A 24,843-nucleotide genomic window follows, 5' to 3' on the forward strand; every position below is an offset into this window, starting at 1 on the left:
ACAGTTTACCAGTGACGCTTAGGAGGGAGATTCCACGGTTGTTACAGTCGCTTCTGTCTCCTTTGTTCTTATACAACGTTACAATGTTAGCATCGCGCATATCCTGTGGAACCTCACCCTCTTTCCAGCACAGGCACAGTAGCTCATGCAGGGGTTCCAGGAGTGTGTCCGCGGCACATTTGATTACCTCTGGTGGTTTACCATCCTGACTAGGGGCCTTTCCAGCTGCAATGATGTTGATGGCTGTCTTCAGTTCATCCACAGTCGGCTCTTGGTCCAGTTCGTGCATTACTGGTAGGAGCTCGACGGCATCGAGGGCTGCGTCAACCACAACATTCTCGTGTGAGTACAGCTCAGAGTAGTGCTCAACCCAGCGCTCCATCTGTTTGGCTTTGTCAGCGATGACTTCACCAGATTTGGATTTCAGAGGTGCCATCTTGTTCTGGGTGGGTCCTAATGCCTTCTTCATACCCTCGTACATTCCTCTGAGATTACCAAAGTCGGCACAGTTCTGGATGCTGCTGCATAGCTGGAGCCAGTGGTTGTTAGCACAGCGCCTGGCTGTCTGCTGTACTGTTCTTCTGGCCTCTCTAAGTGCTTGCTGGGTACTCTGGCTCGCTGAGCGTTTGTACTCCAGGAGTGCAGCGCGCTTCTTTTCAATGACTGGAATCATCTCATCGGAGTCAGCTTCGAACCAGTCGTTCATGCTTCTAGCTCTTCTTCCAAACACAGACAAGACCGTGTTGTAAACTGTATCCCTCAGATGTTGCCATTTGGATGTCGCACCGACGTCCCCAGGGCCGCTGCGCAGATTTTCCTGGAGGGTCTCTCTGAACTTTTCAGCTTTCTCCGAGTTTGCCGTCCTTCTGGTGTCAATGTGGGGCCTTCCAGCAGGTTTAGAGCGGTACAACTTCTTGGGTCTCAGCTTGAGCTTGGAGCAAACTAGCGAGTGATCTGTATCACAGTCAGCACTATGATAGCTGTGTGTCAGAAGGACGTTTTTGAGGTTATTACGCCTAGTGATGACCACATCTAGTTGATGCCAGTGCTTTGAGCGTGGATGTCTCCACGACACTCTGTGCTGTGGCTTCGTTTGGACGAATGTATTTGTGATGCACCGATTGTGGTATGTGCACAGTTCAAGGACACGCTGTCCGTTGTCATTAATTTTTCCCACACCGAAGTGTCCTAAGCAGGAAGGCCATGAGGCCCAATCAGCTCCAACTCTTGCATTGAAGTCACCCAAGATGTACAGTTGTTCACGAGCAGGTATTTGTGCTACAGCAGCACTAAGCACGTCGTAGAACTTGTCTTTTACTTCTGGTGTGGCGTACAGGGTTGGGGCATAAGTGCTGATCAGGTGGACAGGACCGGCGCAAGTTTGAAGCGTGATCCAAAGAAGTCTTTCTGATCTGCCCATCACTAAATGCACCATTTGTAGAAGGGTGTTTCTGACAGCAAAGCCAACACCATGCTCTCTGGGTTCTTCTTGGGCTTTACCGTGCCAGAAAAAGGTGTAGTCCTTTTCCTTTAGAGATCCAGAATCTGCAAGTCGCGTCTCTTGCAGTGCAGCGATATCAACTCTGAGCCTCTTCAGTTCCTCGTTGATGACAGTGGTCTTTCAGGCGTCACTGATTGCCTGAAGATCTTCAGTCAAGCCGGTCAGCATGGTCCGCACATTCCAGCAAGCAAGCTTGAATTGTTGATGTTAGCATAACTTGGGTAAGGCATAAGGTAGATGAGATAATATCTTTTATTGGAGCAGGCTTTCTTTGCATGAGAAAGGTTTACAGAGTGTTCTTCAGGCGATCTGAGTGAGTGAAGTTATTTTATAAACTGCTTCACTGCAACTACATTTCAGCTGCATATAAATATGGTTTTAACTGTGACTGCTGCCACAGGAAGACAGGAACTCCGTGTCCCAGTCTCATCGCTCACAAATGGCACCATTATGGAAACTTTCCTTCAAGTAGTAAGTTTTGCTCTCACCTACTTTACAGGCATAAAGGGAAACAAGAAGGCTTTTTATAAATATATTAGAAACAAGAGGAAGACCAGGGACAGGGTAGGGCCATTGCTCAGTGAGGAGGGAGAAACGGTAACAGAACTTGGAAGTGGCAGAGATGCTTAATGACTTCTTAGTTTCGGTCTTCACTGAGAAGTCTGATGAAAGAATGCCCAACATAGTGAATGCTAGTGGGAAAGGGGTAGGGTTAGAAGTTGAAATTAAAAAAGAACAAGTTAAAAATCACTTAGGAAAATTAGATGTCTGCAAGTCACCAGGGCCTGATGAAATGCATCCTAGAATACTCAAGGAGCTGATAGAGGAGATATCTGAGCCTTTATCTATCATCTTCGGAAAATCATGGGAGACAGGAGAGATTCCAGAAAACTGGAAAAGGGCAAATATAGTGCCCATCTATAAAAAGGGGCATAAGAATAACCCAGGAAACTACAGGCTAGTCAGCTTAACTTCAGTGCCAGGAAAGATAATGGAGCAGGTAATTAAAGAAATCATCTGCAAGCACTTGGAAGGTGGTAAGGTAATAGGAAACAGCCAGTATGGGTTTGTAAAGAGTAAATCTTGTCAAACTAATCCGATAGCTTTCTTTGATAAGATAACGAGCCTTGTGGATAGTGGAGAAGCGGTAGATGTGGTATACCTAGACTTTACTAAAGCATTTGATACAGTCTCTCATGATATTCTTGTAAAAAAACTAGGAAAATACAATTTAGATGAGGCTACTATAAGGTGGGTGCATAACTGGCTGGATAACCATACCCAGAGAGTAGTTCTTAATGGTTCTCAATCCTGATGGAAAAGTATAACAAGTGGGGTGCCGCAGGGGTCTGTGTTAGGACCGGTTCTGTTCAATGTCTTCATCAACAATTTAGATATTGGCATAGAAAGTACGCTTATTAAGTTTGCAGATGATACCAAGTTGGGAGGGGTTGCAACTGCTTTGGAGGATAGGGTCGTAATTCAAAATGATCTCGATAAATTGGAGAAATGGTCTGACATAAACAGGATGAAGTTTAATAAGGACAAATGCAAAGTGCTCCACTTGGGAAGGAACAATCAGTTTCACACATACAGAATGGGGAGAGACTGTCTAGGAATGACTACAGCAGAAAGGCATCTGGGGATTATAGTAGACCACAAGCTAAATATGAGTCAACAGTGCGATGCTGTTGCAAAAAAAGCAAACATGATTCTCGGATGGATTAACAGGTGTGTTGTGAACAAGACACGAGACGTCATTCTTCCGCTCTACTCTGCACTGGTTAGGCCTCAGCTGGAGTATTGTGTCCAGTTCTGGGCACCGCAGTCCAAAAAAAGATGTGGAGAAACTAGAGAGGGTCCAGAAAAGAGCGACAAGAATGATTAAAGGTCTAGAGAATGTGACCTGTGAAGAAAGGCTGAAAGAATTGGGCTAGTTTGGAAAAGAGAAGATTGAGGGGAGACATGATAGCGGTTTTCAGGTATCTAAAAGGGAGTCATAAGGAGGAAGGAGAGAACTTGTTCTTCTTGGCCTCTGAGGAGAGAACAAGAGGCAACAGGCTTATACTGCAGCAAGGGAAGTTTACGTTGGACATTAGGAAAAAGTTCCTAACTGTCAGGGCGGTCAAACAGTGGAATAAATTGCGAAGGGAGGTTGTGGAATTTCCATCGCTGGAGATATATAAGAACAGGTTAGACAGATGTCTGTCAGGGATGGTTTAGGTAGTGCTTGGTCCTGCCATTGGGGCAGGGGGCTGGACTCGATGGCCTCTCGAGGTCCCTTCCAGTCCTAGTGTTCTATGATTCTAATGAGAAATATTGATGCTACTGCCTCTACTTCTTTCTCTTCAGCAACATAATAAAATTTCTATCCCATACATCAGGCTATCCTAAAAGAGTTACTGCCTGTTCTGAAAAGTGCCAATCATCTTGTCATTCTTCCAAATAGGGAGGCAAGGTACACTAAGTTTTCCAAATTTACAATACAGTGACCCCATGTTACAACAACAAAAAAAACCCATATGCTCCCATCTACCCATAAAAGAGAACATGGTTGTGACTGGTCAATTGACAATTCCCAGATTGAGAAACGATTAATAGAGTGGAAATCAGAAGATTTGGGTTCTACCCCTGGCTCTGGGTGGCCTACTGGGTGACCAAAACTTCAGCTGTTCCCCACCTCACGCTTTGTGTGGCTTATCTGTCTAAATTAGTGATGGGCAACCATGATTAGCTAGTGTCTGCCTCTTTCTCTCTCTCTGCCTTTCTCCCCTATGTGCTTCTCATGCAGTGGGTTACTTGGAGGCCTGCACTAATCTGCTCCTCTCGCTCCCTCCCTCCCTCCCAGCACTTGTGGAGCACCATGAATCTCTAATTTGCACTCCATCACCACTTCTCCCACTCCCTCCCAGAGCTTGAAGAGCTGTAGGCCATAGGTGGAATCCCAGTGGGGGGCATACATCCCACAGGCTGCAGGTTGTTGCCCAGTACACATTTAGATGGTAAATTCTGTAAGGGCACAGACTTTCTCATAGTGTCCAGCACAATGAGGCAGTGATCACTGCTGGGACATCTAGACAGTATCAAATACAAAATAATAAATAACAAGCAAGAGATGAAGGGGTTAACCTTACCGTAGTAGCAAAGAGATCCTTTTAAGACTGCATGAAGAGCTCCAAGATTTTAAGCTCATGGTTAAAGAAAAGAAAAACTGGACTTCTTACGTCATTTATTTTCATGGCCCTTGGCTTTTAGAGCACAGTTTTCCTCTTAATCTACACCAATGACATTCTTAATTGCACTTAAACTCAACTGAAAAAGTGTGCATCTGGTAGAAGGCCTAAATGGGCTTGATTTGACTTCTGTCATTTCTTGCATCAGTCACGATCGGTTCCTATTGAAAATACACTCCAAAACAAGTTCCCTGCTACCAATTTGGGAGAAAAGCACAATGCAAGCAAAACAATTCCCTTCACTAGGCTCCCAAATCACATGGATTCCCTCAGGCCTATGGGTCCAGACTGAAAGGCAGAAAAAGCCACTTTCTCCAGTGATGTCTGCATGGGACAGTATTCACACACTGCTCAACAGTCACAGTGAAATAGGCCTGGCTACAACTGGACAGTCAGCTAGAGTGGATCTATCTTCAAGCATATCTACACTTACAGCATTGCTGTACTGTGCTGCTGCTGCCACATAATGAAGACAACTCTATGTTTATAGGAGAGAGCTCTCCCACTGGCATACGTGGTAGTGTAATCATAACCTTACTCTGTATAGGCCATCGCAAAACCGTAATGCTGTACCCAAATATCTAACACTGAGGGGAAAATAAGAACTACCACCAAATGTGAAAACTGCATTTCTCTCCAGATTGCTCAGGTACTATGCTTACCTCTACACAAACTGCTTCCCCTATGAATATGAGAACTTTACAGACTCTGTCCAAAGATATTAAAACTGAAAGCATTTTACTTATACCTATAGTGATGGAGGCAGTTGCCCCTTCCCAACCAAAGCCTTACATTAACTATAATATTGCAGTGTTGTCTGTACCAGTCCCCAGGTTTGTGTTCTTTTTTAAACTCATGAAAAATACAAAGTAGCTGCAGTTACATTACTGGGGAGAAGATTCGAATAACTAAAACAAGATGCACTACAGACTAGTAAGAAACTTTATTTAAATCACTGCTATTACAAATAATCATATCCACTTATGTGAGATTATGACTAGTGGCTTATCATATTCACAGTCCTGAAAAAAGCATCACAGCCTATGAAAGCTGGTTCCTGCCCCCTAGAAACCTATTCTTTTCCATGCTTTTACCTTGTACTATACAGATTTCAAGTGAGACCAGAGTTTCCCATATTCAGGAGTGCTGACCCAAAAGGGAGCTGCAGGGGGATCATGAGATTATTTCATATGACTTGAAATACTGCCTCCCTTACTTCTGTATTGTTCTTGGAGATGGGAACTCAGAAAGTAGCAACTGTTAGCTGGGTATCCAGCTCCGGAGGCAACACCCTGCCAGTAGCAGCACAGAAATAAGGGTGACAATACCACACATGCACCCTTACTTCTGTACCATTTTCAGAGCTGGGCAGTCAGACAGTGGCAGCTGCTCAGTGAGAGCCCAACTTTGGATGTGGCAGCACAGAAGTAAGAGTGTAACACCATCCAATGCAATCCTTACTTCTGTGCTGCTGCTGACAGCAACTCTACCTTCAGAGCTGGGCTTCCTGCCAGCATCCACTGTTCTCCAGATATCCAAGTCTGAAGGCAGGCCTGCCACCAGGAGCAGCACAAAATCAAGGGTGGCAGGACCACGAACCTCCTCCCTGCCACCCACAACTACTCTTTTATAGATCAGGACCCCCCCACCCCCACAGTCATAACACTGAGACATTTTGGACTTGAGTAGCTGAAATTAAGTTTATGATTTTTCAATTCCTATTTCCATGAAACTGACCAAAATGAAGTATGAATTTGGTAGATCCCAATTGTAACTGTAAAGGGGGCAGCATGGTGCAGCAGGTAGGACACTGAACTGGAAGCCAAGACCTCTGGATCTTGTGCTCAGCTCTGACACCAACATGTTGTGTAAATCTTGAACAAGGTGTGCAACCTCTTTGCCTCAGTTTCCTCACCTATAAAATAGGGCTAATGATCTCAACCCTCCTTTATAAACTGTTCTGAAATGTGGGTATGTAAAATGCAAATAAGAACAAAGCATTACTATTCCAACATAAGGCAAGAAGCATCCAGAAAAGAGCATTCTGTCATTGAAGGCTTGTGTACACTGCCACTTTACTGCACTGTAACGTCCCCTGAGGGGTGTGAAAAAACACAACAGCAAGTTACAGCACTGTAAAGTGCCAATGTAAATGTGCTTCCAGCACTGTTAGCTGCTCCCCTACTGGAGGTGGTTTACCTACTGCACTGAGAGAGCTCTCTCCCTGCACTGGTGCCAGGACCACACTGCCATGTTAAAGCACTGCCACAGCTGTGGCTTAAACTTGGCAGGGTAGACAAGCCCTAAGGCACAAAATTGGAGTCATATAAGTACCTAAATTTTATATGCATATAACACATGTGCATATATTCTTCAGTATAAAAAGGAGATAAAACAAAGCTTTTAAAATTACATACCATTACCATCTTTCTTGTAGAAAAATGCAAAATCAGCATCTTTCCACTGCACCCAGCCACACCCTTATCTTAATCATTGCTCTAGAATCTAGATCTCTTTATTAATGTGCTAAGACGCTCACTAATCACGTGAAGAACAGATCCTTTTGAGGGGCTTCATTTTGTTTACATTACAAGGTATGGTATTACAAAAGAGAGAGAGTAAGAATGTAATTTGTAACATTTTGGAGTGAAAAGTTTTACTGATTACCTGAGGCACACATTCGACGGAGGCAAATCTGTCCAGAAGTGATTTTTTAAAATCTATAGTGTTGCTTTAACGACTTCTCCAAAGCAGACTGGCCCCAGGAGTTGCACTCAGCTCCACACCACGGGTCGAGTTTAATGGACAGAGGAGCGGTAAGGGCTCTCAGATTTCTGTTACTCAGGCTAACGCACCACGGCATTCCCTAGCAGTCCACACCTGGGCACGAAATACGCCTTGTACACACCCGCGCAGAATCAGGGCGCGCGCACACTCGCTGGGCGGGTGTGGAAATGGTGGTGTAAGACTCGCGCCAGAGGGACCGGTCGGAGCTCACGGAGCGGGAGAGCACAGTCAGCGCGGAGCCCTCCCCTACTTTCCAGGGGCCGTGGGGATAGAAGGGGCGCCCGCTCCTCACGGCCCCGCAGCCGCAGAAAGTTGAGCGCTCGATCCCCACTTCCCACGCAGCCTCCAGGGCCCAGGGCCGCCGGCCGAGCGAAGGTAAGAAGCCTCACAGCCTCCTCAAGCCAGCGAAGGAGATCCCCACCCACTCACCTGTGGGATCGGGCCCACCCGCGCGGGAAGCAGCCTCCAGGAGCGTCCGGCGCGGCGTGTCCCAGGCGGTTCCCACCAGCGCCTGCGCGCTGAGGACAGAGTATGCGCAGACCGCGCGGCGAAGTCGCTGCCCTCACGCTGGCGCGGGGCGAGGTGGGGTGGGGCAGGCCCTGTCCTCGCCCGCAGGGTGGCGGCGGTGTGCGGGGTTGGGCTGTCCCATGACAACAGCCCCCCTAAGGACGCCCCGTTCCGAGAGCATCCCTAGAGCTGCGCCTCCCTCGCCGGCCCTTCGCGACAGGTCAGCGCCAGCCGCCCCCTCCGCTGGCCGGGATCTCCCCGGGTGTCGCTTCTCGAGAGGGGTGGAAGTGGCGGCCTGAGGGAGGACAACGGGCGTTGCCGGTAGTTCCCCTCGCTGCTCTGCAAGGGAGGCCATACGCAGCAGCCCGGATAGAGCGGAGGCGCCGGCTGTGCCGCGTTTGCTTGGCTGGTTTAAAACGAGCAAGAAGGTCATTTTTAAACTGCCTTGTCACGAACGGCAGCCAGAGCTGCCCAGTCTGGGTCTCTGTAGCCGTCACAGAGGTAGCCCTGTTCGGCTGTATCCTCACAAAACAAACAAGCAGCCACGTGTTGGGTGATGAGCTTTCGTGGGGCAGACCCGCTTCTTCAGATCCGGGTCGCTGTACCTATCCTAATCTAGCTCAGCGGCCACCCTCAGCTTCCTAGTCCTATCCCGCCGGGCACTTCGCTTCTGCTTACTAAGCAGCCAGCAGTGCAGCCACATCCCCACTCCAGCAGATACCCTACAGCAGGGGTGAGCAAACATCTCTGGTTTTCCCTCCACCCCTTTGTAGCTTCTATTAGACGGTGGAGCAACGAAGGGTCCTGTGGCACCTTATAGACTAACAGAAAAGTTTAGAGCATGAGCTTTCGTGAGTTAACTCACTTCTTCAGATGCTGCTTATTAGACGGTGAACTCTTCGAGTCAGAAAGTAGAACATTAAGTGCATACAAATCTTAGGCAATGATAATGTCAAGTTCCATCCACAAACCAAGCTCCACTTACTTGAGATGTCACATACAAGGTTCAAAATACAGTTTTAACTTAGTGCACATTCTGTTGAGTTGCTCAGGTACAGTGCCCCCTCCCACAAGGACTGTAAATGCCCTGCTGGGGCCTGTTAGGCACTGCAGGTTGAGTGCTTGATTAGGGGAAAGAATAAGCAGTACCATCTTCCAAAAACCTGAAGAGGTCTGCGTAAGCTTGAAAGTGTCTCCTTCACCAACAGAAGTTGGTTCAATAAGAAATACCTTACCACCCACCACTTCTTGAAGTGGGTCTATCCCATGAAAGCTCACCACCTAATAAATTATTGTTAGTTTTTAAAGTGCTACTGGACTGCTTTTTTGTTTTGCTTGGGGATGAGGCAGATACTGCTACATCTGTTACACCAGTGGTTCCCAAACTGCAGGTCACAACCCCATTTCAACAGAAAGGGTCACTACATTCCCTAGCGCAGAGGTCAGCAACCTGTGACTCTGGAGCCACAGATGGCTCTTTGAGTCATCTGCTGCTCCAGAGGCTGACTCCTCTGTGGCTCAGGACACTGTAGTCACCCTGCCCTGCTGCTGATGAAACAATAGCAGCTATCTCCAGACAGGCCAGCACTCGAGTCTCCCTCCTCCCCCTCTCACATCTGGCCAGGTCAGGAGTCAGCAGGAGATAGGGCTAGCCGGAGCCCAATTTGGCGAGCCAGCAGGCCCTATTGATGTACCTTTTAGGCTTGAGCAGAGTGCTACTAACAAATACAGAGTGGCTTGTGTCTCTTCCTCCCTACTTCTCTTGTTCCTTTTCCTGCCCCCAAAGCCCCCCTAAATCCCCTTCCCCTTAGCTGTGCTGCTCTGTCCCCAGCAGGGGTGTGCTGATCCCTCATGCCTCCTTATGAGCTAGGCTAGTAGCATCTCTGCCACTCCACTTAAGCCCTGGGCTGTCTAGGTGTGCAGCAGCATCCTGTCCCTGTCCCGCTCTGGGCACAGTACTGCTGGTTCAGTAGAGCAGTGATTGCCTGCTGGGTGTATTGTTGCTGCCCAGCAGGGGGAGGTTGCAGAGCAGAGACCCTATCCTGGCAGTGCCTGCAGGATATGTGCGAAGAACATCACTGTCAGTATGTAAGACAATGCACTCTGTGTTGTCTTGCTTTGTGGGATGGTGTATCTCAATGACCAAGTGATGGATAGGTATTGATCACCAAAATCTCCCTGACACAATTTAAGAAGGCAGCAAGCCAGTTCCTGGTGTCAAAAAGGCTGAGATGGGAGACCTGGCCATATGGTTATGCAGCCATAACCCTGCCTCCCAACAGCTCTTAATGATTTGAACAGCTCCAAAAAATATGTTCTGCCAGCTAATGCAATCATCTTCTGGTTGGGAAACACTATTTGCTACCACTTATTACATGAATAGAAAGCATGGTTATAGACACAATTATGTTTAGAGCCCTAATCCATGTGTGTCTTTAAAAGTATATGGAGTAGGCGGGGCCTGGATCCTCTGTGCAAAAATATCTTATTTTGGCATAATTGGGGCAGACTTCATCCCAAAATGAGTTTAAAATGTTGGTGTTGTTTATTAAGGACTGTCTCATATTCACAGGCATTATGGCTCTTGCAGTATTGATTTTTGTAATCGAATTTGAAAAAATGGCTTTTTGTTGCTATTGTGGTTGCAGACCCCTGCCCTACTGCTCTGGACATTGTGACCATGAATGTAGAGTGCATGGGAAGTTACACTGCATGGGCAATGCCATTTTACAGTAGGGTCTCGCCATTTGCGAGTGCCACATTTGCAAATTCAATTATTCGTGAGTGGCCTCACTTCCCTGGGGCCAGAGCGTCTGCAGCCAGCACTTCCCTGGGGACCTGGGCAGGGAGAGCCAGCAGCCAGCGCTTCCGCGAGGCTCCAGGGCAGCGAGCACCCGTGCTCCAAGCCCGCCCTCTCCCCCAACATTCATGAAAATCAACATTCATGAGGGTTCTGAACCCAGAATCCTTGTGAATGTTGAGATCCTACTATACTTTACAAAATGGTACCCTGGATCTCCACCCAGCACAATCTCACGTGCACCTTATGTATGAGAACAACAAGAAGTCCTGTGGCACCTTATAGACTAACAGATATTTTAGAGCATAAGCTTTCATGGGCAAAGACCTGCTTTGTCAGATGCACGAGTGGGGGTGTTTCAGAGGATGTGCCAGTAAAGGGGAGGGTCAGAGTTGACAAGCTCTATTCAGTCAGGGTGGAAATGGCCCATTATCAGCAGTTAGCATTTCCACCCTGACTGAATAGACCTTGTCAGCTCTGTCCCTCTACTTTATTGAGACCTCCCTTTTTAAATCCTCCTCTGAAAGCCCCCCACTCACGCATCTGATGAAGCAGGTCTTTGCCCACGTAAGCTTATGCTCCAAAATATCTGTTAGTCTATAAGGTGTCACAGGACTTCTTGTTTTTGAAGATAGAGACTAACACAGCTACCTCTTTGATACTTATATATGAGGTAAGACCATGCAAAGGATGCCATTTGTAAAGCAAACTGACATAATTCATGCAGTGATTTGTACATCTAATGCATGCAAAATCATGTGTGCAGGGTGCCATTTTGTAGAGCAAAATGATTTATTCCATGTTGCCTGAAGTGCTGATGAGACCTAGCTGGTGGGGAGGGATAGATAGCTCAGTGGGTTAAGAATTGGCCTGCTAATCCCAGGGTTGTGAGTGCAGCCCTTGAGGGGGCCAGTTAGGGATCTGGGGCAAATACATTAAATAAAAAGAAAAAAAAATCAGTCAGGGATGGTGATAGGTCCTGCTGTGATTGCTGAGAACTGGAGTCCATGACCTTTTGCTGTTGCAAAAAAAGCAAACATGATTCTGGGATGCATTAGCAGGTGTGTTGTGAACAAGACACGAGAAATCATTCTACCGCTCTACTCTGTGCTGGTTAGGCCTCAGCTGGAATATTGTGTCCAGTTCTGGGCACCCCAATTCAAGAAGGATGTGGAGAAATTAGAGAAGGTCCAGAGAAGAGCAACTAGAATGATAAAAGGTCTGGAGAACATGACTTATGAAGAAAGGCTGAAAGAATTGGGCTTGTTTAGCTTGGAAAAAAGATTGAGGGGGGACATGATAGCGGTTTTCAGATATCTTAAAGGGTGTCATAAGGAGGAGGGAGAAAACTTGTTCTTCTTGGCCTCTGAGGAGAGAACAAGAGGCAATGGACTTAAGGGGCAGCAAGGGAAGTTTAGGTTGGACATTAGGAAAAAGTTCCTAACTGTCAGGGTGGTCAAGTACTGGAATAAGTTGCCAAGGGAGGTTGTGGAATCTCCCTCGCTGGAGATATTTAAGAACAGATTAGATAGATGTCTATCAGGGATGGTGTAGATAGTGGTCGGTCCTGCCGTCGGGGCAGGGGACTGGACTCGATGGCCTCTTGAGGCCCCTTCCGGTCCTAATGTTCTATGGTTCTATGATTCTATGAAGGTCCATTCTAGTCCTCTGAGATAAGTATATCTCCATATTTACTTCTTTAGAATAGGACTGTGCTGGCAAGATAGATTGGGAAACTGATAGTTACACTCAAACCACATTTTGCGGGTATACTTCACAACCACAGCAGATAAAGGCTCAAAGTCAAATCACTGATGTATCCCATGTGGCCAGCTACCCAGTTAAACTGGTTTTACACCTGATTTGTATCACTGGAAAGTGGAAAACAATGTACACATAAATCTTGCCCTTCTGAAGTTAGAGTTTCTGGAGCATGAGATGAACAAGCAAATTAGCATCCAGGAGCCTTTTCTCCCAGTCTCCTCTATTTTAGCAATTGTATGCGCTGGAACTTAGGATTTTGGTTAAGTGGGTTTGTTTGTGTACCTTTTATTTTAATCTAGCTCATTGGGTCTCAAACTGTGGTCTGTGGACCAGGTCCATGGCCACCTTGCAGGTGAGCCAGGAGGCTCAGGGCTCAACCCCCACTCCAGTAGGGAATCCATGCTGGTATTCCTCCCATGAGGTTCTTACACCAGATTCCTGCTGCAGGTGGGGATGAAGGCAGCCAAGATCCCATTGGCTGGATTCTGCATGCAGGGTGTGGAGAAGCATAAATCCATGTGCTGCTGCTTCTCTTCCCACCTGCTGGGGAAACATAGCACCAGAAATCGTTCTTGGGAGGGTTCTCTCATTTCTCACTGTTCCCGTTGGCCACATTTCAGCCAATGGGAGCAGTACCTGGGGAGCAATGGGAAGCATGGAGTCAGGTAAGCACACATGCAGATACAAATTTTGTATCCACAGAGGGCTCTGTCCATAGACACATATGTATATATGGAGACACTAATGAAAGTCAAGTCAAATCGACTAAAGATGAAAACTCAATGTGTATAAGTTAACCCGCATCAAACCTGTGTGGCTGGTTTTATTCAAGAGTAAAGTAGCCTTAGTATGTTGTATCTTAATCACTTAACTTCAGCAAAGTGTTCAATACACATCTTAAGTTTCCAGAGTGTCCCCATATAGGCATTGCCTAAAGTCTTACAGATTCTTTTTGCATAAGATAATTTGCCTCTGCTATTCAGTAATGTATTAAGCTGGTACCATTGCAGTAAACAGACTAGTAGCATATGGGTCCAGGTAGCTTTAGAACATCAGGAGCACCTGGAAGCCACTCCAGGAATTTGGAAGATGGGCAAGGACTGCACTCTTCTGTGATATTCATGGAGGGGATATGGAGTCTTAGTTGGAGGTTGGATGTAGAAGGGAGCTTGGGGTAAGGGACTGGGGTACAGGAGGTCTGTGGGGGTCTGGGAGGGAGTTTGGTTGAAGGAGGTGTTTGTGACCTGGAGCAGTGGATTGGGTATAGCAGAGGGCACAGGGAGCTGGGTTACAACCTAGGGCGGGAGGGAAGGTTGTGACCTGGAGCAGGAGATTGTGGTGCAAGGTCTGGGAGGGAGTGTGGGGAAAGAGGGAATGGAATTCTAGAGGCAACCTTGGAACTTTTCTCCACGCTCAAAGTAGCATGGCTATTTCGTCCTGAGAGGGTAGTGAAAACCTCAGAATAGGAATTTATTTAACGTCAGTGATATTTAGATGACACCAAGTTTGAAATAAGGTAACTCGAAATAATTTTAACAATTTGCATTGCTCCAATTGCGTAGATTATTTCAAGTTATGCTCCAAAAAATCTGTTACTCTATAGGGTGCACAGGACTTCTCTTTGTTTTAACCCACTCCATGGCCCACCTCTATGGCAAGGAGCACTGCAGCACAAAGCATCTAGCTGCTCCCTGTGGGTCTCTGAGGTCTGGACAGGGACAGCTTTGCATGCTGCCCCTGTCCCCTCCAGATCTCTCAGCTCTTATTGGCAAGGAACTGGCCAATGGGAGCTGAGAGATTTTCCTGCGGGGGTCCATGCAGCACAATTTCTCAGCTCCCCTTTGACCAGTTTCCAGTCAATGGCAGATCAGAGATTTTGCTGAGGGCAGGGTAATGCAGGAAGCCCTGCCATGCCCAGCAGAGAGGATCATATGGAATAGCCAGTGGGCTGGTGCCACTGGCAGGCAGGGAGGCCTGGCTGAGTGCTGCAGGCTGGGAGCTGCTTATGTAAGTGCCTTTTGGCCAGAGCCTAATTGCATTATACCCCCAATTCCCCCTCAGACCCTGCACCCCCTCCCCTAGCCCAGAATCCTCCTCTTTACCCATACCCCTTCACATTGCTTTTTACCTAGAAAAAAAGGTGGCAGAACTCCAGCCCCAAACTGCTCCCACCCACCCCCAAGGCTCAACCCCCGCTCTGTCAGCCCACCCCTCCCCAGGGGGCCCAGACCATGCCCCCTGCACAGGGCCCGAACTGTCCACCTGATGGCTTAACTGACCCCACAGCAGGATGCTCCCTGTTCCCCAGAGCTGGGTACCTCCAGCGCCCCACCCCCAAAACTGAATGCCCTCCTGGTTCCCTAGAGCCAGATATCTCCAAGCCCTCCCCCCACACAAACTGAATGCCTTCCATGTTTCCCAGAGCCAGGTACCTCCACAGCCCCTCCTGAATGCCCACCTCGTTCCACAGAGCAAGGTACCTCCAGCCCCCACAAATGCGCTCCCTGTTCCCCAGAGACAGATACCTCCCACCTCCCCCCAAGTGAATGCCAGTAACTTACCTCCCACCTCCTCCCAAGTGAATGCCAGTAACTTACCTCCCTGCTGCTGCAGGGCCGCACCAACTATATCTGCGCCTAGGCCGCACAAACACTGTGCTGCTGGCATTGTTCCAGGACCACGCAAGGCCGCAGGCACTGGGGTGGCATGGAGCAGGGTGGGAGGGGTGTGTTTAAAAATGGTGCCCTGGGGAAAAAAGGTGCCAGAACACAGCGTTCCAGAAGAAGAAAAGCCCTACCCCTTCCTGGACCCTGCACCACAATCCTCTGCCCTAGGACACAACCCCTTCCCCTTCAAACAAACTCGCACTCAGGCTGTGCATTCTCTCCTGCATCCCAGGTCCCTATCCTGAGCTCCCTTTTGCACTCAACCTCCATCCCAGACCCTACACCCACCTTCCACAGAAAAATGCAGCCCTTGCGCACTTATCAAATATCTTGCAATGCGCCCCCCCATCAAAAATTATTGCCCACCCTTAAGACACTGAAATAGCTCATTGCTCACTTGCATGAAATCTTCTCACCATAACTCTAATATTTTAGAAAATACAGTACTAAACAACTCATGATTTCAAGCAGAGTGCCGCAAGGCTCGGTTCTGGGGCTGGTGTTGTTCAACATCTTTATTAATGACCTGGATGAGGGACTGGATTGCACCCTCAGCAAGTTTGCAAATGACACAAAACTAGGGGGAGACGTAGATATGTTGGAGGGTAGAGAGAGAATCCAGAGTGACCTGGATAAATTGGAGGACTGGGCCAAAAGAAATCTGATGTGGTTCAACAAGGAGAAGTGCAGAGTCCTGCACCTGGGGTGGAAGAATCCCAAGCATTGTTATAGGCTAGTGACTGACTGGCTCAGCAGCACTATGATGGAATGGGACCTAGGGGTTATCGTGGATGAAAGGCTGGTTATGAGTAAACAGTGTGCCCTTGTAGCCAAGAAGGCTAACTACATACTAGGGTGCATTAGGAGGAGCATTTCAAGCAGATCTAGAGAAGTAGTTATTCCCCTCTATTCAGCACTGGTGAGGCCACATCTGGAATAGTGTGTCCAGTTTTGGTCCCCCCCCCCAGTATAAAAAGGATGTGGCTTTGCTGGAGCATGTTCAGCGGAGGGCAACAAAAATGATTAAGGGGCTGGAGCACGAGACCTATGAGGATAGGCTGAGGGATTTGGGCTTGTTTAGTTTACAGAAGAGAAGACTTAGGGGTGATTTAATAGCAGCCTTCAACTTCCTGAAGGGGAGCTCTAAAGAGGAGGGTGAGAAACTGTTCTCAGTGGTGTCAGATGGCAGAACAAGGAGTAATGGTCTGAAGTTGAAGAGTGAGAGGTGTAGGTTAGATATTAGGAAAAACTACTTCACCATGAGGGTGGTGAAGCACTGGAATGGGTTGCCTAGAGAGGTGGTGGATTCTCCACCCCTTGAGGTTTTTAAGTCCTGTCTGGACAAGGTCCTGGCTGTGATGACTTAGTGGGGGTTGATCCTGCTTGAAGCAGAGGGCTGGACTAGATGACCTCCTGAGGTCCCTTCCAGCCCTATGATTCTGTGATATGATTTAAAAAGTCCATGGACTTCAAAATCTAATATGGGAATGGACATAAGCTGATAATTTTCCTGGATACATTTGAAAAAGAGGTCTAAATTCAACCAATCAAGAGCCTTAGCAAAAGGTAAGGTTTGGAATACAACATTTTCTTCCCTGCTACCTTAAAAAGTTAAAAAGGAAAACAAGATGCTTAATTTTATGACAGCAGGCATTGAAAGGTATCTCTCATCTCGCTACAGCAAAAGTATCGGAGGGGTAGCCATGTTAGTCTGGATCTGTAACAGCAACGAAGGGTCCTGTGGCACCTTATAGACTAACAGAAAAGTTTTGAGCATGAGCTTTCATGAGCACAGACTCACTTCATCAGATACAGCAAAAGGACTCCCTGGAAGATACTGACGTGATTAATTGGAATAACCTTACCAGATCAGTCACTGCAGTGCTGGAATTCAGCCCTCCATCTAGCAACAAACTCTACAGGGCAAACCCACCACTTTTTTCCCACCTTGTTCAGCTTCCCAGTCTCACCAGCAGAGAAAGCTGCTTGAGGAGAAGCAGCTCATCTCTTATTGTCTCCTGTAGAATCAAGGGGATCAAAATTCAGACATAGGGAGCAGCTCTGGATGATGATGCTAACAGGCTGGAGTATTACACTATTGAAACACCTGCCTTTTCTACATCTATCTTCCCCTGCACCTAATGATTCCAGTGCAGTGGGCATACATGCACCTATGAACAGAGGTAACCGTGTTAGTCTGTATTCTAACAAAACAAACCAGCAGTCACGTAGCACTTTAAAGACTAATAAAATAATTATAATTTGTTATAATTATTTTCTTAGTTTTTATAGTGCTACATGACTGCTGGTTTGTTACGCACCTTTGAGTTTGAGATCCTAACTCCAAGCAATCTGCTTCACCTGACTTCAGAACTCTTCATACCTGTGCATCAGCAACATTCAACAAAAGTGTGATTCTGTTTTCTAGCTGAGGCAGACTCCCTCACACTACATTTTCCAACTTCTCTGCCACCATTTTTTGTTTCTTCAATCTTCCCCCTTAGTTCCTGATTTTAGTTTGTTTCATCCCCATCTAATTTCCTAGATTTGGGGTATACAGTAAATCTGGAAATATTAAATTCATGTGGCCTAAAATGCACACTTATAGTAGTAGTAGTAGTAGGACCCACCCAGAACAAGATGGCACCTCTGAAATCCAAATCTGGTGAAGTCATTGCTGACAAAGCCAAACAGATGGAGTGCTGGGTTGAGCACTACTCCGAGCTGTACTCACGCGAGAACGTTGTGGTTGACACAGCCCTCGATGCCATCGAGCTCCTACCAGTAATTGACGAACTGGATCAAGAACCGACTATGGATGAACTGAAGAGAGCCATCGACAGCATTGCAGCAGGAAAGGCCCCTGGTCAGGATGGTATACCACCAGAGGTAATCAAATGTGCTGCGGACACACTCTTGGAACCCCTACATGAGCTACTGTGCCTGTGCTGGAAAGAGGGTAAGGTTCCACAGGATATGCGCGACGCTAACTTTGTAAAGTCGTATAAGAACAAAGGAGACAGAAGCGACTGCAACAACTACCGTGGAATCTCCCTCCTAAGCGTCACTGGTAAACTGTTCGCTCGCGTCATCCTTGGCAGACTCCAGAAGATTGCTGAGAGGGTGTACCCCAAATCGCAGTGTGGATTCCGCGCAGAGAGGTCTACCGTTGACATGGTCTTCTCTCTAAGGCAGCTGCAGGAGAAGTGCAGGGAGCAGAGGAAGCCACTCTACATAGCCTTCAACGACCTGACTAAGGCCTTTGACTTGGTCAGCAGGGATGGTCTGTTCAAACTGCTCCACAAGATAGGCTGTCCTCCACGGTTACTCAAGATGATCCAGTCATTCCACGAAGACATGAGAGGAACCATCCAATATGATGGGGCATTATCGGATGCTTTCAGAATCAGGAGCGGCGTCAAACAAGGATGTGTGCTTGCTCCGACATTGTTCAGGATCTTCTTCGCACTCCTCCTGGAGCATGCCTTTGGATCTTCAACAGAGGGCATCTTGCTGCACACAAGATCTGATGGGAAACTGTTTAACCTTGCAAGGTTGAAAGCTAAGTCTAAGGTGCGGGAAGTCCTCATCAGAGACATGCTGTTCGCAGACGATGCTGCTGTAGTGTCTCACGCAGAAGACCAGCTTCAAAAACTGCTGGATCGGTTCTCCAAAGCGTGCAAGGACTTTGGGCTTACCATCAGCCTAAAGAAGACAAATGTACTCGGTCAGGATGTTGCTGAATCCCCATCAATCAGCATTGACAACTATATGTTAGAGGTCGTCCATGAGTTTGTTTACCTCAGGTCCACCATCACTGACACCCTGTCGTTGGACACTGAGCTAAATAGGAGGATCGGAAAAGCGGACACAACTCTGTCCAGACTGAGCAAGAGAGTGTGGAATAACAACAAGCTGTACACTCACACCAAAATGCAAGTCTACAGAGCCTGCATCCTCAGCACCCTCCTTTATGGCAGCGAGACTTGGACCCTGTATGCCCACCAGGAAAAGAGGCTGAACGCCTTCCACTTGCGCTGCCTCAGGCGCATCCTTGGAATATCATGGAAGGACAGAGTGACCAACACTGCCGTCCTCGAGCAAGCTGGAATCCCAACCACGCACACCCTCCTCAGGCAGCGTCGACTCCACTGGCTTGTCCACGTCCACAGGATGAACGATGGAAGGATTCCAAAAGACATCCTGTATGGTGAGCTAGCCTCTGGCAAAAGACCTCCCGGACGCCCCCAGTTGCGTTACAAAGATGTCTGCAAGAGAAACCTCGGAGAGGTAGACATCAAGCTGGACAACTGGGAAGAACTAGCAGATGACCGCAGCAGATGGAGGCAGGGGTTACACAAGGGCCTTCAGAAGGGCTAGATGAAGATCAGACAGCTAGCAGAGGAGAAGCGAGTGCACAGAAAGCACAATAAGGACTTGCCAGACACCCACTACATCTGCAAGAGATGCAGCAAGGACTGTCACTCTCGTGTGGGTCTTCCTAGTCACAATAGACGCTGTAAATGAAGTCCTCAATTGAAACTTTGAAGGGCGCGATCCATAGTCTATGCAGACTGAAGGATGCCTTCTGCACACTTATAAGAGATACCAGATCTAAAAAATCTAATCAGTATTTCAGTTTAATGATTAATCTTTTCAATTCTCCAACTGAAGAACCCCAATCTCCTAAAATCCTAAAAACAGTAATTATTGCTAGTTACGATATATTCTCAGTAATTGAGGTGTATCATTATGAGATTATTTGTTAGAGTAGTTCCCCAATAAGATTATTTAAGGGGTACTTCTTTATTTTTGTTAAATGAGTCAAAATGAATGTTATGCTGATCTACCTTGCTGTAACTATTAGGCAATAACTTTCACATTATAATCAAGCATGTACAAGGAGCTAAGTTTTAGGCAGAGCAATTCTGCCAATGAACTCTTATTAGAACTGACTTGGTTATGTTATAATAAAGTTAAACAATCTGTGTAACTCTCATGTCCACAATGGACTCGTTCTTGAGTTTAGGCTCTAGACTTCTCCCCATTTTTTTGGGTTTTTTTTTGGTGTCGTTATGAACAGTAGAAACCATGCCCTCTCTTTGTGTCAGACTATATAAAGTTAGTGGTAATCTATTAAACCTCAAAGCATTCATTTGTGGCATAAGGAAAGTGAGTGATGAGAGACCAGCCTCATGTAAACCTCCTAAATTTAGGTCCTATTTCTGTTGAAGAATGTAAGAACAACTATCTGGATCAGACCAAAGGTCCATCTAGCACAGTAACCTATCTTACGACAGAGGCCAGTGCTAGATGAGAGAGTGAACAGAACAGGTAATCATTGAGCGATCCCTCCCCTGTCACCCATTTCTAGCCTCTGACAAACAGCAGCTAGGGACACTGTTCCTACCCATCCAAGCTAATAAGGGACGGACCTAACCTCCATGACTGTATCTAGTTCTTTTTAAAATCTGATAAAGTCCTGCCCTTCACATCCTCTGACAAGGAGTTCCACAAGTTGACCATGCGCTGTGTGGAAAAAAAACCCAAAACCTTCCTTTTGTTTGTTTTAAACCTGCTACCTATTCATTTCATTTGGTGACTGCTAGATCTTATGTTATGGGAACAAGCCAATAACTTTTCCTTATTCGCTTTCTCCATCCCTGTCGTGATTTTATAGACCTCAATCACATCCCAGTTGTTTTAATCTCTCTTCATAAGGCACCCATTCCAACCCCCTTAATAATTTTTGTTCTGCTTTTCTGAACCTTTCTTCAACGCCAATATTTTAATACGTTTGGATAAGAGGTATTTATTTTTTAAAGGTAACAAGTATCAGAGGGATAGCCATGTTACAGGGATAGTCTGTATCCACAACAACAAAGATAAGTCCTGTGGCACCTTATGGACTAACAGATTTATTGGAGCATAAGCTTTTGTGGGCAAGACCGTCGTCGTCAGATGCATGTCATCCACAGGGTGTTATCCATGCATCTGACAAAGTGGGTCTTGCCCATAAAAGCTCATGCTCCAATAAATCTGCTTGCCTGTCAGGTGACACAGGACTTCTTATTTTTTAATGTTTGCTAGAAACATTATGAAGGATTCTGTGGAAGAATTGTGGTTAAAAGATTATGGCAGTTGCAGAACTCTACTTTCTTCCTCTCCATATGCTACATATTCACAAAGATTTCTTCCTGATTTTTATGGTTCTGGTGGATACGTTGCTTAAAAAAAATCAGGTCTATGCATCTCTGATCGTACACCCGCAATATGAGAATTTTTCCTTCCAGATGCATGCTGGACTTATAAAGATGGAGAACTACCTACTTTCTTTTGAAAGAAACATTTTCAGAAATACATCACTGAAGAAATTCAGCTTTTCTTCTAAATAAATGAAAACTTGAAAATACATTTTGAAGTTTATTTAGAATTCACAATGCTTCTCTCAGAAGCATTTAACACTACTCGTGTGTTCAGCTATAGGTAAAAAACCACTCCACACTTACTCACCATTAACAACACATATATTCACAAGATTCTAAACATAGTTCAGTAAAATGATCATGAAATAACTAGATCCAATACTCATTTCTCCAAGATGCTGACAATTTTCACCTTATTTTTCTTGACATGTTGTCCTACTCCTCTTTTCTACTATTAGTATTTATTAATCTTTGCGTTCAATTGCTCATATATGAATCCAGTGGCAAGATGTGCAATGAATATCTCAGAGGCTGGACGATATTATTTTTATAATTAGTTTTCTACCTTTCAGATATCTTAGAAGTCCTTTTCCAGATTCTGCCATACCAAGTAAGTGCTCTTGGAGCATAAGGGGGTTCCAATTACAAATCATGCCAAGTGTGGTTTGTTCACACAACACTGTTTTGAACACTTCTGCCATGTGATTAATTCTCAATCACTGACTCCTTTTCATTGAGGTGAAGTGTACAGGTGATGTGTTTTTAAAATTTCAATTTAAAGAATGCCCACAATCATTTTAATTAGGAGTGTTTGGAGTAACCGCATTAGACTTTCTACACTAACTTTGTCCCTGAACTTGGACCAACGGTGACTAGATTGCTCATTTTGAAAAATAATGAATGCCAAAGCAAGATTTGCAAAGAGAACAATAAGAAACACAGGCTTACAGTCTTGCACTCTCCATTCTGCCTGACCACTCGGATTATTTCTCCTGTGGGAATGTACTCAATTTGCAGCGCCATCTTTCCAGAACTTAGTTGGTAGATTTATGTGTCCTTTGGAGGGTGCTGACAGCAACAGTGTTCTCTGAAACAGACTGGGTAGTTTCTTTGGTCCAGAAGTCCTGTTGTGAGTGGAAGAGCTGAATCCTTGTATTTACACTAAATGTAGGTGTGAGCTAAAACTATGATGAAATTCAAGCACTAGTTTCCAGTAAATTCTGGAGTTACAATGTGTGAAGACAGTTCCAGGAAATGTTAATTTATGTTCTTGCTTGTTGTTAACTCTAGACATTCCATTTTGGATCCAGAGGAATTAAATCAGGTTGCTATGTGTGGAATTTGAGTTTTTGGCACAAAAGTAACGTGAAGCAGTTTTTGTAAACACTTCTCTGAGATTTTGTGCTGGAAAGATTCTCTGTATTGAACTGCAAGATGTTGGATTGAAAGACATGGTGCAGCAGAAAATGCCAGTTCTTCCTGTTGTAACTCCTCCTGTAAATCCTTCAAATTACTGTAGAAGGAAACTGTAAGTGCTGCACAGTTAACCATTGCTGACAGAACTCAAACATGCCAGTCACCATTTAAAAAAAGAGGAAAAATTACTACATCACATTTCTTGCACTCTACAGCTACGTCTACACTAGCCCCAAGCTTCGAAATGGCCACGCAAATGGCCATTTCGAAGTTTACTAATGAAGCACTGAAATGCACTTCTTTTGTGAAAGTAAGCTCCAGCTTCGAAAGAGCAGCATCTACACTGGCCTTCCTCTTTCGAAAGAAGCGCTTTTGAAATTAGAATATGCAAATGAGATGATGAATATGCAAATTTGTATAGCATTTGCATTTTTATTTACTTCATTTGCATATCTCTTTTGAAAGAGAAATGCAAGTGTAGACACACCCTCAGAGGGCATCCCAGCAGCCAGTTAAGGCAGCTGTGGCTCATTAAGGCCCAGCTTCTAGGGCCCATTAGACACCTGTTGCCAGAAAAAGGTCTGCTGGCTCACCATAAAAAAGCATTTCCCCCAGACAGAAGGGGAGGCAGTTGAGAGGTGCACGTGTTGGAAATGCAGGATGTTTGAGAGCCCAAAGACCAGACCACCAACATGGTAGAGTGGATAGTTCCAGAGGGAAGCAGTGCGTGAAGCTGCCCAGTTTAAAGGTTGCTGCATTAGGGCAGGGACAAAAGCCCCTCCAGCTTCCTCTCTCCTAGGATCCCTGAGCCAGTGCCCAGAGGAGCAGGCAGGCCTGGGCTCCCACAACCCTTCCCCTGAAGAGCTGTCCTGCCAGACTGAAGAGATCAGCCCAAGGACTGCTGAAGAGAGTGTGTTTGCTCTGCATGTAGAACTTGTCTGTGATGAGAATGGCTCAGTAAGGGGAGACCCTTGCCTTTGGAAGGACCTGGGCAGCTAAGGGGCCACTGGGAGTCTCTGAGGCTCCTACGAGACCTTCAAGAAGTGCAGAAACCCCTAGGGGACTGATGGGGACTGTGTCACAGGTGCCACAGGACTGCTTGCTTACTCTCTTGTACAAGATAAAACTGTTGGCAACCATTGTATACAAATTTGAGGCATCTATCAATGTTGTACCTGAATGCACTTTTGTAGGTGTTTAGAACCACAGCAATTAACTCCATCCTCAAAGCCCCTAAACAGACCAAAGACATAATACCAAATCAATTGGCTAAACAGCGGATATTTCAAAACTTGCTATTGGTAAAGGTATCCACTCGTATTTGAGCCCAGACTCTTGCTTCTAGGGGAAGCTGACTCCAGGGCTACAGCTACACTAGCCAAAAATTTCAAAATGGCCATGCAAATGGCCATTTTGAAGCTGACTAATGAAGCGCTGAAATACGTATTCAGCACTTCATTAGCATGTGGGCGGCCACGGCACTTCGAAATTGACGCGGCTTGCTGCTGCGCGGCTCGTCCAGACAGGGCTCCTTTTCAAAAGGACCCTGCCTACTTCGAAGTCCCCTTATTCCTATGAGCACATGGGAATAAGAGGACTTCAAAGTAGGCGGGGTCCTTTCGAAAAGGAGCCCCATCTGGATGAGCCGTGCTGCGGCGAGCCACGTCAATTTTGAAGTGCCGCGGCCGCCCACATGCTAATAAAGCACTGAATATGTATTTCAGTGCTTCATTAGTAAACTTCAGAATGACCATTTGAATGGCCATTTCGAAGTTTTTGGCTAGTATAGCCATGGCCCAGATGAGGCTTGCTACTCAACACACTTCAGTATTACATTAGTAATAATGCTATGTCTACACTATGGTGTAAAGTCAATTTTATTAAAATTGATTTTTATAATGTTGGGTTTATTTTAATTAAAATTTGACTGTCTTCATCTCCCCCACAAAGTCAAATTATTGCT

General features: G+C 46.1%; 1 protein-coding gene and 1 long non-coding RNA gene across 7 annotated transcripts in view; one reads left to right on the top strand and one right to left on the bottom strand.

Moving 5' to 3' along the window:
* The window catches only part of MYO1C (myosin IC), a 178,706-nt gene extending 170,673 nt beyond the window's left edge, over positions 1–8,033 (bottom strand). For 2 of the 4 annotated variants that reach the window (XM_075013371.1, XM_075013374.1), the window contains exon 1: positions 7,951–8,026. The gene's annotated coding sequence lies outside the window, so the exon portion shown is untranslated. Of the gene's footprint in view, positions 1–7,401; positions 7,596–7,950 lie in introns of those variants that run through there. The other 2 variants (XM_075013372.1, XM_075013375.1) reach the window with 2 other exon arrangements.
* The window catches only part of LOC142022968 (uncharacterized), a 58,713-nt gene continuing 41,490 nt past the window's right edge, over positions 7,621–24,843 (top strand). For 2 of the 3 annotated variants that reach the window (XR_012648090.1, XR_012648089.1), the window contains exon 1: positions 8,080–8,248. This is a non-coding gene — a long non-coding RNA (uncharacterized LOC142022968). Of the gene's footprint in view, positions 7,897–8,079; positions 8,249–24,843 lie in introns of those variants that run through there. The other variant, XR_012648091.1, reaches the window with a different exon arrangement.

Source organism: Carettochelys insculpta, chromosome 19, assembly GCF_033958435.1.
Source record: "Carettochelys insculpta isolate YL-2023 chromosome 19, ASM3395843v1, whole genome shotgun sequence".
Classification (NCBI taxonomy): domain Eukaryota; kingdom Metazoa; phylum Chordata; order Testudines; family Carettochelyidae; genus Carettochelys; species Carettochelys insculpta.